The sequence below is a fragment of the Leopardus geoffroyi genome, chromosome B3, assembly GCF_018350155.1.
Source record: "Leopardus geoffroyi isolate Oge1 chromosome B3, O.geoffroyi_Oge1_pat1.0, whole genome shotgun sequence".
In the NCBI taxonomy this organism is placed as follows: Eukaryota; Metazoa; Chordata; class Mammalia; order Carnivora; family Felidae; genus Leopardus; species Leopardus geoffroyi.
The window spans coordinates 55,712,616-55,725,901 of record NC_059337.1 but is presented as its reverse complement, the minus strand read 5'-3'; positions in this window follow the sequence as shown (position 1 = coordinate 55,725,901).

The window sequence follows — 13,286 nt, the reverse complement described above, 5'->3', positions numbered from 1 at the left end:
CTTGGGTGAGGCAGTTCTCTGCAGCCAAGGGATCCCTGAGGGGCCTAGGAGCTGAAGTCTGACTGCTAACTGCATTCCTGGTGGCTGGGGCAATAAGTCCTTTATTAACCAGGGTCTGGTGGGACATCACCATTCCCATCACGGGGGTCCTATAAAATAGTGGTCTTAAAACAAACAAAACTTGGACTGGCCTAAGTTGAAATTTTCATCTCACCATTTATAGTAGTTTGACCTTAAACTAGTTATTTAATTTTCTGAGGGCTCCCGGCAAGATAGTGACTGAAGCGACATCCCTGGATTCCAGGTTAACAAAAGAAGGGTACATGGACTGAGAGAAAAGGGTCAGGTGACAGAAGGGACTGTGGCTTTGAGGTCCAGAGTAGGTTAGGTTAGGGCAGCAGAAAATGGAATGGATGGAGGCAGTGGTCAGACACCAGCAGATTTTTGTAGCTCTTAATGCCCTGTACTTGTCCCATGCTTCACCCAACTCAATTAAGCCAACCATTCATCTTCCCGTCTACACTCAACTTTCTGAGTAGGAAGGAGACAGTTGCACAATCACCTGCATTGGTGTCTAACTCTCAGTCCTCTCATTTTGTCTATGTGTCTCCACAGTATCCCCACTTCTTCCTCATCATGGCTTCTCAAAATCTTCATCACTTTTTCAGTGGATGACCCTGCCACCATCCCTACAACATAACTATGTGCAATAGACATAAACCTTTCGTACCTAAATAGGACCATTCTGGGAGCATTATCTTACAAGTTCTTCTCTTAATACTCAATTCTAGAAATCTTTATTTGGAAGCTTCAAAAAAAAATAGATTGTAGATTCTTGGAGACTACTCTAGGCCTGCTAAATTAGAATCTGGGAGAGGGACTGATGATCTGTAAGATTTTGGAACCTGCTCCAGGCAGTCTCTCCTATTCCTGTGACATGACTGGCACCATAGGCTGATGTCTCCCAAATTTGTATTTCTCACCCACATCTCCCTGAAGTCTCAGATCCAAATATTCAATCACTAATTTTCATAGTGTTTCTCTTTGTAAGTCCTACAGATACCTTAAATGCAGGAAGACCAGACTTCTGTTCAAAAAAGAAAAACAAAAAAACAAAAAACACCCCAAGCACAACTGGAGCAAAGACTTTCTTTCTCTACTGAGTATCCTATCTCCCCTGAAATGACCAAAGAAATGAAAATAGGAAAGATCTGCATCACAGTAGGAAACTAAGGAAGTATATCATCAACATGGTAACTTTTTAAAAAGCAATTGAGCTAGGGGGCTCCTGGTTGGCTCAGTCGGTGGAGGGTCCAACTCTTGATTTCAGCTCAGGTCATGATCTCATGGTTCGTGGGATTAAGCCCCATAACAAGCTCTGCAGTGACAGCTCCCAGCCTTCTTGGGATTCTCTCCCTCTTTCTCTGCCCTTCCTCTTTTCTCTCTCTCTATCTCTCTCAAAATAAGTAAAAACTTTAAAAAAACCAATCAAGCTATAGTTTACTTGGGACAAGATTCAGCAAAGGTCAGCTTGCAACCAATACTCCAGAGGAAAAAAAATCACAGGAGACTCTGAAAGACTTCCACTAACCTGTCCACAATTTGCATCTGGAGATGAGAAAGTGGAGGTAGGCCAGAGTACAGCACTGAGTGGGATCCATTTTGCTGGATACAAAGAGTATTGAGAAAAGACCACCCAGTGAGGCCACCCCAGCACTGGAAGCAGACATAGGTGGAGTGGAGCATCTCACAAATGCCCTGGAAAGGTACCAGAAAGTTATGTGCTTTCCACAGAGGCTGAGCCCAGGAGAAAATCAGCTTTTAGTGCATGTCTCCTAATACAAGGAAGAAAGTTCACAGGGATGGGCGATTCTGGCCCTGGGTCTCACTGTTCTCAGGCTGCTGGGTTACTACACTGGCCCTGCAAGATGATATCAACCAGACCCCTAGTTAAGATTAAATAGGAAGATTGTCACACTGACCAAGAGGTGTGGTGGAGGTCCCTGTGTCAACAAGTCCTGTCACATCTGCTTGTCATCATTGTGGTTTAAAAGAATGAGCACCCAGAGCACCTGGGTGGCTCAGTCCCTAAAGGATGACTTCAGCTCAGGTCATCATCTTGCAATTTGTGGGTTCCAGCCCTGCATGGGGGCTGTCTGCTGTCATGGTGGAACCTGCTTCAGATCCTCTGTCCCCCTCTCTCTCTGCCCTTCCCTTGCTCATGCTTTCTTTCAAAAATATATGAACTTAAAAAAAGAAAAAGATTCAGTGCCCCATGGGGCCCTGGCTGACTGGATATTGCCCCCCAGGTCACTAGATATTTCTAATCCTTCCCTCTGCAGAGATTAGGGACACACCAACCTGAGGGTAAGATCTGTCTGAACTCCGCAAGGGGAGAAGAGAAATTTCTCTTGGGGTGTGAGTCACTTTAGTGCTACTGCATCCCAGCTGTTGACAGCTCACAACACCCCCATCAATTAGTTGCAGTAATGGTCAAGAAGTCAGACCTTGCTCCAGCCCCAGCAGGTGGCCCACGTACCCTTGCGGAGCCACCAGCTCTCCCGCACCATCAGCCCTGTTCCACTGGTGGAACCCCCTCTCCTCAGCAAGGCATGCCCAGTCTTATGCACCTCTTTCAGGATTTCTGATGTTGAAACAATGATGTCAGCCTTCCTTTTTTGTGCAGAGAAAGTGTTTTCAAAAACACTTGTTTTCAAAAACTTGAGGAAGAAAAGTAGGGAAGTAAAATCAAAAACTCAGTTTCTGGAGTCACAGAGAAGAGTTGAGTCTCAGTTGCCTTACTGAGTAGTGGAGGGATCACTACCTTGCCTCCTGAAGAATCCATTTTCTCATATGTAAACTTGAGGATTAATAATCTACCCTTGAGGGGCTAAATCCGTTAAGCATCTGCCTTCAACTCGGGTCATGATCGTGCATTTCAAGAGATTGAGCCCCACTTTGGGCTCTGAGCTGACAGGGCAGAGCCTGCTTCATATCCTCTGTCCCCCTTGCTCCCTGCCCTCACCCCTCGCTCTCCCTCCCTCAAAAATAAATGTTAAAAAAAAAAAAAACCAGAAAACTACCCTTGAGGGTTGTTGCAAAGAAATGAAATCATGTGTATTAATAGCGGAGTGCTTCATGGTAACTTAACTAAGTGTTAGACATTATGATTTTCAGAAAAGACAAAAACAGTACAGCTGGCAAACTCAAGTACTGTTTGTGGCTATTATTACTAAAACAAAAAAAGAAACATTGAAGGATAAAAAAGAAATGCATACAAATTTATAAATTTATGAACAGGCAAGAGACTATTGGTACAACTTTGGAATTTTAAAGAATGCTCTTTAAAATTCTAGCCTGGGGGCATCTGGGTGGCTCAGTCAGTTGAGCATCTGGCTTGGGCTCAGGTCATGATCTCGCGGTTCGTGAGTTTGAGCCCCGCATCAGGCTCTGTGCTGACAGCTCAGAGCCTGGAGCCTGTTTCAGATTCTGTGTCTCCTTCTCTCTCTGTCTCTCCCCCACTCACACTTTCTCTCTCTCTCTCTCTCTCTCTCAAAAATAAAGATTAAAAAAAATTTTTTAAATAAATAAAAAATAAAATTCTAGCCTGGTAAATTTTTAAATTCCAGTGAAATACATCAGTTTCCTGTAAAATTTATATTTTTTACTAAAATTAACAGAAGAAGACATAAAATACCTGACAAAACCTAATACTTCAGAATTAAACTCAAAGATTGTCAAATAATTAGCTGCAGAAAGGTATCAACCCAAAGAATTTTTTTTCCAGGTGACACCTTTTAAACTTTCAAAGGAGAGATAATTACAATTCTATTTAAGCTACTGCTGAATGGAGCAAGATAAAACTCTTTCCCTTCTTCAGTTATTCTGGAAAACTACCATAACAATATCAAAAGACAACAGACCATGAAAACTGGAAAGGACAAATAACTTCCTTGTATGAATAAACACAGAAAAATCCCAAATAAAATATTAACAACTCAATTTTATCAATATATTGAGGTAATAATTTGTCATAATCAGGGATACAGATTTATCTTTTTAGAAAATAGGGTAAACTACTTAATCACACCTAGTGAGCATTAGGTACCTATATTTATTGATAATTTGAATATTTATTTGTTATTGCATAGAATACCTCTAGAGGAATGCTCAGGTAACCAGTAGGGGTTGACTCTAAAGAGGAAAACAAGATGAATGAAGGACAGGTATGTGAGAGAGAAATCTAATTTTTACCGTGTCAATAATGACTACTCAAAAAGAGTATTTTTTAAATAATGTAAAAATGAAACCCATAATGTATGGAATTGTTGAACCACCATCCTGCACACCTGAAACTAATATAATACTATATGTTAATTATACTGGAATTAAAAATTTTCTAAATGACATCCATAAATAACTAAACTACTTGCCTTCCAGGTTGTATTTAAATTATTAAATTAATTAAATACAACGTCAAGTTGAAGTGACATATATCGTGAGGGCCATATGTAATAAGCTTTAAAAAGTTTTATGAAACACTCAGGCACCTCAGTGCCTCAGTTGGTTAAGCATCCAACTGTCTTCATTTTGGCTTAGGTCATGATCTCATGGGTTCATGAGATCAAGTCCCGGGTCGAGCTCTGCGCTGACAGCACAGAGGCTGCTAGGGATTCTCTCTCTCAAAATAAATAAATAAATAAACATTTTTAAAAAGTCTTATAAAGTTATGAAAAATGTAAGATATTGTACCATCATTATATTGTGCTGCACTTATCTATAAAATAAGTAAGCAAAAAAAAAAAAAAATCACTGTAAAAACACTTTGACTCCACCTCATATCCACTAAGTTTAGTTTAGTTTAGCTTTTTTTATTTTTAACATGAGATCTTTATTTTAAACTTATGATTCTCTCCTGGGTATGATGACTGATAGAGAAATGTTGGCTTGGACTTCCCACAACAGCCCTGCACGTTTTATTTGCTGATTCTCAGGAATGGACAAGCATAATCTTAATAAATTCTTGGGTTTTATTTCCGGGCCTGCATAAATCTCAGAATTGATATTATCCATACGTAGTAGGATGAGGTAATTATCATAATGTGATTAAGTTTGTGTGAACCCATGCATGGCAAGTGCAGTATGCTCTTTTACCTTTTAAACACAAAATCCAAATAGGATGCTGTATTAATTTTCTATTCCTCCATAATAAATTATTGTAAAGTTATCAGCTTAAAACAATATCCATTTATTATCTCACAGTTTCCATGGGTCGAGAGTACAGACATCACTTAACTGAGTCTTCTGCTCAGGGTTTCACAATACTGCAGTCAAGGCATTGGCTGGGGCTGTGGTCTCATCTGAGGTTCAAGGTGCTTCCAGTTCACGTGGTTGCTAACTAACTAAATTAATTTCCTTGCAACTATAGAAATCATGGCAGCTAGCTTTTTCAAGGCCAGCAGGGGAGAAAACCTCTTCACTCTAGACCCTTTCTTAAAGGCTTCACCTGATTAAGCCAGACCCACCAGGGTCGATTTCTCTTTTGATTACATTAAAGCTAGCTAATTAGAAACTTTAATTACATATCCAAAATCCCTTTACTTTTGCCAAACATAGAAGGTAACCTAGTCATTGGAGTGCCATCCTATCATACTCATAGGTCTTGCCCAAGCTGAAGAGAAGCAAATTACACAGGGTGACCATGAAGGGGCCATCTTAGAATTCTATCACAAATGGTATCTCACACTTCTGAAGATCATATATCAGCCACTAAGAGCCAAGTTAGGACTTAGATAATGTTACAAACACCCTTAGAAGTATCCAAACAAAAGCCCACTATATACACATAATTAATTATGCCCATTTTCCAGGAAATCTAGAGCCACAAAAATAAATTAAAACTGAAAAAGACCTCAGAGATCCTCTAGTACTAAATCAAGGTTCTCAGACAGTATATGCATATACAGTTCTGATTACATGGTTTTTCAGTCAGTGTTTTCCAACACGTTAAGTGGGCAGAAACTAACAATGAATGACAGCAAGGGTAATGCAGAAGAAAACAAGAAACACTTTGAAAAAGAAATCCACACCTCAAAAACATGGCAGTCTGAGGTCATTAAGTGTAGCAAACACAGACTCTACATCAGAGCCAGAGGACATCATCATTGTGAGAGGACAGCCTTCTGGCAGAAATGTTCAGTTCTCTTCCAGGTACTCTGGTTAAGAAAGCAAGAATGGTGCAGTTCATCCTCAGAACAATTCTCCTTCACATAGGTGACGTCAAAGGACAGCTAAGCTTCAGTTATCTGGAAAATTGACTTACATGGAATGACTCTGCAGCAAAGCAGAGTATATTTTCAGGTTGGACAGTTCAAGATGAGGGATATGGAAGGGGAACTCAGAGTGTGAGAGCAGGCTCCAGGTTATGAATGTTGCGGCTTCAGAGAAGGCGAGAGCAATGGCATTGGAAGCAAAGAGCCTTTGCTTGCTTTCTTAGCCTGGACGACCTCTCAGCAGAGGGCTGTTTGGGCCCAAAGCTAAACACTTGACTTACTGGGGAAAGACATGCCAACCTGTGCACTCAGCTGCAGAGCCTTGGGGGCCAAAGCATGGGCCTCCGTTCCAGTGCACCTAGGTCCCCAAAGCCGGTGGCTGTCCTGAGCTTCTGAATGCAGTTTGCTCTTCTAGATGCCCAAGAGATCAGCAAAAGGAGTTATTTCACATATGGACTTTCTACTTCCAAAGCAATTATGTACTTAAATTTTCTAATTTTCCTTGTACTTCTCCCAACAAAGGAGAGGTAGAAATATTCTCAGGGAAGGTAGGAAGTTCAGAGAAGAAAGCAAGAACAGGTGAGTCGTGTTAAACTATGCAGCCACTAATGCAATCAGCACATTGGAGAGGTATGAACACCAGTTCTATGATTTCCTAATGCTCGCAGATACATTCACAAAACGAATTCGCTTTTGAAAAAGTATTACTGGGACGCCTGGGTGGCTCAGTCGGTTAAGCGTCCGACTTCAGCTCAGTTCACGATCTCGTGGTCCGTGAGTTCGAGCCTTGCGTCGGGCTCTGGGCTGACAGCTCAGAACCTGGAGCCTGCTTCCGATTCTGTGTCTCCCTCTCTCTCTGCCCCTCCCCCATTCATGCTCTGTCTCTCTCTGTCTCAAAAATAAATAAACGTTAAAAAGAAAAAGTATTACTTGTGAACTTTGGACTTAAATGTGTCCAAAACTGAGCTCTTGGCCTCCCTTCCCAAAGCTGCTTGTTTAGCATTCTTCCAGATCTCAGTAAATGGCAACCCCATCCTTGCCATGAATCTTGGGGTCATCTTTGACTTCTCTCTCTCACCTCACATCTGACCCAGTTTCAGAATATATCCAGAATCTAGCCACTTCTCACCATCTCCACTGCGACCTCCCTGATCTGTGCAACCATCATCATTTCTCCCCTGATCACTGAGTAGCCTCCTGAAGGGTCTTTCCGCATCAGGCCTCGATCCTTTTTGTCTCATTCAGCATAGCAGCCCAAGTGATCCTATTAAATGAAATACAGTATGTTACTCCCCTTATCAAAATCTTCCAATAGCTTCCCATTTCACTTAGTGGAAAAGCCACCATCCTTACAGAAGCTTACAAGGCCCTGCAACTGTACCCCTCCCCCGCTTCTGTGATCTCATCTCCGACAACTGTAAGACCCAAGTTACTCTGTTCAGACCACAATGGCCATCTTTTTTTTTTTTTTTAATGTTTATTTATTTATTCTGAGAGAGAGAGAGAGAAAGCAGAAGCAAGGGAGGGGCATATAGAGAAGAGAGAATCACAAGCAATCTCCATGCTGTCAGCGTAGAACCCAATGACGCATGAAGCATGAGATCACGGCCTGAGCCCAAATCAAGAGTTGGACACTTAACTGACTGAGCCACCCAGGCACCCCAACACACCAGCCATCTGACAGGTGAGTTTACACCTTAGGATCTGAGTGCTTGCTGTGCCCTCTGCCTAGAATGCCCTTCTCTAGGATGTCACTTCCTTTAAGTTTGGTTAAAGGCCCCCTGCCCCTCAACTCCACACCTGGCAGATAGTATATTCTCACGGAGGCCTTTCCTGGCCACTCTCTATAAATCACAAACCTACATTCCACATCTCACCCTCCTGCTTTGCTCTTCTCCTTAACACTCAGAACTGTTTATTTCAATCACTTCTATTTATTCGGACTTATTTTTGTCTGTTCTGTTTCCTGCTATGTCCCCAACGTCTAGACCAGTGCCTGGCACATGAAATATATTCAACAAATATTTGTTGAAAGGATGAATGAATGCAGGGCACTGAGGGGAATAGGAAGTATAAATCCCAAGTTCCTTTGGGGTCTGGTTTCTGACTAACTGTGGAGCCTCACCCCACCCAGCTCAGACTCCATCCCACACCAGCTGTGACTCACATTTAGCACACACCTCTGTGTCTCTGAACATGTGGGTCCTCCTGTCTGGGATTTCTGACTCTTTTTTGCTTATCCCACTGTTATTTTCATTCTTATTTCTTTTACTACCAATGAGGTCATTACTAGACAGTTTCTCCTGAGTCTATTGGCCATCTGGTATTTCTTCTTTTGTCAATTCAACAAAAATGTCCTGAAGATATGAAGACACATTGTCCTAAGCTCTTCAAATATAAGACAGCCGTGTTCCCCATGCTCAAGAAGTTTATGGTTTTGATAGACAAACAAATACACAAAATAATTATGGATTATGAAAAATACCATGAAGAAATAAAGAGGAAACTGTAACAGAGAATAATGGAAACTTAGGGTGTACTTAGAGTGGTCAGTGAGGGGATCTACGAAAAATCATTTAAGGAAGAGAAGTTGCTGACAATGTTTAATGTTACCTGAACTCTATGCTCCTGGAAAACAATGAGGGTTAAGAAATATCCCCAAACATCCCTCCCCCTCAAATCGCCCACCCTTTTGTGTTCTAGAAAATGGCAAACTGCAATGAACCACTATTCCCCACAGGCTTAGATAAGACTTGCTGTCCACTCTTTCTCATAATTCTCTCAAGACTTATGGGTGTGACTGCTGTATTTACCTGTGACAAGAGCAAACCTAAACCGTTCCCCTTTTGCCTACATCAGTTGACAAAGTCAGCCATAGACTCTGTTCCTTGTCTCATGAATAATTAGCTGACGTTAGAATTGTTTGTCCCCCTAAAACTAGCTAGACACAGGAATAAATATTTCCTCTTCCACTATTTCTACTCCCTATAAAGATCTAAGGCAAAACTACTGTTCTAGGATATAGTGTAGTAGGCTAATGATGCCCCATAAAAGAGATCTAGGTCTTAATTGCTAAAATCTATAAAAGTTACCTTTTATGAAAAAGGGGTGTTTGCAGATGTGATTAAGGAGCCTGAGATGGGACAATTATCCCAGATTATCTGGGTCAACCTTGTATATAATCACAAATATTCCTGTAAGAGGGGAACAGGAGACGTGACCATAGACAGAAGGTGGCCGTGTGATGGGAGCAGAGAGGAGCAGAGTCAGAGAGAAGATGCTACACCACTGGTTGTGAAGACAGAAGAAGGGACCATGAGCCAAGGAATTCAGCCCTAGACGTGGGAAAAAGCAAGGAAACAGATTCTCCCCTAGACTCTCCAGAGTACAGCCCTTTTCAGCCAATAAGACTCATTTTGGACTTCTGACCTCCAAAACTGTAAGAGTAATAATAACTTTCTATCATTTTAAGCCACTAATTTTGTGGTAATTTGTTACAACAACCATAAGAAACTAATATGCACTCTAATCTTTAGATCTGTGGTGTTTCCTATTGCAATAGACTGAATAAAATCCATCTCCTTACTCAATTTTTGTCTTGGATTGTGTGAACTACATGAAAAGCAGGGAACAGAACAATCTAGGCAGAGTGAATAATAGGGACAAAGGTCCTCAGGCAAAAGAGAAATCAGTATGCTCTAGAACCAAGGAGATGAGTATGACTGGCCTTGTGCCATGGGAAGGAATTTGGATTTTATATTTGTGATGGGAAAACTTCAGAAGATTTTGAGGCACAAAAGGTAGAAGTAGAGACATCTCTCGGTAGTCCTGGTAAGAGATATTGGTGGCCCCAGAATGTGAAGAGAATTTAGATATAGGACTGGATAAAACAGAGTCTGTCTCTGTAAGGTTGTAATGAGAAACAGAGCATTCAAATCAGGATAATTTAAGGAGAGTTTACTAAAGGTGCTATTTATAAAGGTGAGGGCCAAGATGTGGGAAATCAAAACTACAGAGGAGAGGGGTGCCTGGGTGGCGCAGTCGGTTAAGCCTCCGACTTCAGCCAGGTCACGATCTCGCGGTCCGTGAGTTCGAGCCCCGCGTCGGGCTCTGGGCTGATGGCTCAGAGCCTGGAGCCTGTTTCCGATTCTGTGTCTCCCTCTCTCTCTGCCCCTCCCCCGTTCATGCTCTGTCTCTCTCTGTCCCAAAAATAAATAAACGTTGAAAAAAAAAATTAAAAAAAAAACAAAACTACAGAGGAGAAAGTAGTACCCTGAAGTAGAAGGCGTGAAGGGAAAGGGGAGCATGTAGCTTCTAGAGCCTAGAAGAAAGGGCAACCTTGGCAAGAGCAGTGGTCTTCAGTGGAGGGACACAGCCATCAAGAGAGGACCCAGAACTTACCCTCCCCTACCCACTGACCTCCTGCTGGAGCTCTGTATTGTCAAACCCCAAGGCAAGCCAGAGGACAAGAGAGCTCATTGGTGAGGTCCAAACAGGTCAGCCTCCTGGGACAGAGAGCAGAGAGGGATGGAAAGGGGGTCTGGGGGTTGGGGGAAAATAAGGAAGATATGTAGTGAAAACATTCAGATTAGTTCCAATTTATTAAAAGAAAATGTGGAGACTCGAATTTTCTGCATTATTTCCTTAATAGTCCGTTTCACTTAGCCCAGGCCAATAGATGCCCAAACAATGCTCTTTTACCTTCCTGACTTTTCTTTGAACATTTACAACTGTACTTTTGTCCTAAAGGCAATCAGGAATGACAGTGATTAAAACGCGTATAAGGACTGATAATGCTTTCTTCAAAGTTCAGCAACAAACCTCTCTTGATACAGGTGTAAAATTTGATGAAATGTTGCTACATGAAAACTGGATAATATCCACTACCGACTGAAGAGAATTGAGTTTGTGCAGCCTAGTAAGTAAAGGTTGTTTCAGAGCAGCAGAATATTGAATCACAATCAACTGAAACCTTAGCAAGCCTAATTCATACATCTCTCTGCATGGATACCCATATTTTACCATTGTTTCTCTTTTTTTGTTATTATTCTGGAAGATAATTCAATTTGCATTGCACATTTCCTCACAGAAATTTTGAATCTTATGAATATAAAAATCATGGACTTGGCCCAATTTTATTTTAATCAGTTTTTCTGTTTCCTAATTCAGGATTAACTTCCCAGGATATATGCAGAGATTTAGTAGCAAGAGCGACAGTGTGCACATTAAAATATGGAGAATTTCAGCAGCAATTTGAGTTATGGTAATTACTGGGTTTGTTTACACAGACATAGATGAAAAGCATAACCTTTTTGTTCCTGTCTTTTTTTTTTTTTTTAATTTGGAAAAACTGTGTGCTACCAACAGAAAAATCATACAACGGTTGTTTAATGTCGTGGAGGAAATCAGGTGCAACCAATGAGACCTGAGAAATAGAGAGATCAAAACTGTCTGAGGTAGTGTTTTAACTAGGCATCCTTTCCCCTGGAGCCACCCTCAATGATATAATAAGACTCTCATGCTCACGTTCTGCTCAGAATGATTGTCATACATTCACTTGCCCCAAACCAACCAATCAGTGGGTTTCCACTCACACTGAAACTGTCCAGTGTGGCCCTAACATCATCTTCTTTTTCCACATTCATTCTCCATACCTGCTCCCTGGACCCATTTGTTTCATCCAGGAAACGGACCTGACCAAGATGGGGCCCATGTTGGGGAAGAGAAGCAGAAGGAAGTAGATGGTCCCCAACAGATGGAGCCAAGAGGAAAGGCACCCGTGCTCTTAGGGAAGGTGAGAAGATAAGCTCATCCCTGGGAACACTTAGGAACAGACCTGGCCTGCTTTTGTGAGTCTTATTGATCCCAGATCTAGAAGCTTCCCCGAGACCCATGCTTTTGTGACTACCAGTTTGTGCTGTTAAAGGCAGCAGGCAGACAGACCTTCACATGTCTTAGAATGGTTAAAAAGGTGTAAAATTGGGGCACCTGGGTGGCTCCATTGGTTGAGCGTCTGACTCTTGATTTTGGTTTAGGTCATGATCCCAGGGTAGTGGGATCAAGCCCCACTTGTGGAGCCTGCTTAAGATTCTCTCTCTCCCTCTGTATCGACCCCAGCAGATTCTCTAGAAATAAATTCCCTAAAGCAATGGTCCTTAACCAGAGGTGGCCAACAAGAATCACCCTGGAGATTCTGAGTAGTCGGTTTGCAGTAGGGTTTGGACATGGGCATTTGACCGAGCTTTCTAGGTGATTTCATGTGTATCCTGGCTCTCAAGCTACCTGTTTTTATTTTCTTTACTTCCTAAAAACTCAGTGATGCTTTTAAAAGGAAATAAAATGTCCTTCTATGGGCTGTAAATACAGAAATTTCACCTCCTGGTACTCCTACACACTGGCACAATTCAGAGTCAGCTTTTCATGGTGATCATGTTAACAGATTGGGTATTCAGTGTATTCGTGAAAGCTGCAGTTCTGAGTTTGTATGTTAACTATTCCGATCCCCTTGAACTTTTGTAGTACCATGTGGCGGTCATTTGTGAATTAGTCCAAAGTAGTTTCTAGTAATAAATGCTTATTTTGTTAACGATTTGCTTCCTCCTTACCTGCTTTATTTAACTGCCACTCAACATAATGTCGAGCTCCTGAGCTACTTCTATTCTTACGATTCATGTGCTGCTCTTATGAAATTGAAAGGCTACATATATTTGATTTTTGTGTTCTTCTTAAGAGCCTGGCAGGAACATTCTTGTGAATTCGCAAGTTATATGCTAGTCTAGTGTTTTCAAATTGGGCTATAGATACTCCTAAGGAAACACAAGGTATTCTAGGGGGTATTGTGCTATTCTGGAGGCTGATGGTATTCTGGACCAAAGGACAAACTTTCAGAGAGTCAACAAACATATGTACTTTTTACTGAAATTTATTTATCTGTATACGAGTTCTTCTTTCCTATCTCCCTTATTTCAATTGCCCTTCCCCAAAAGATAGGTATACATCATACCTATCCTCAGC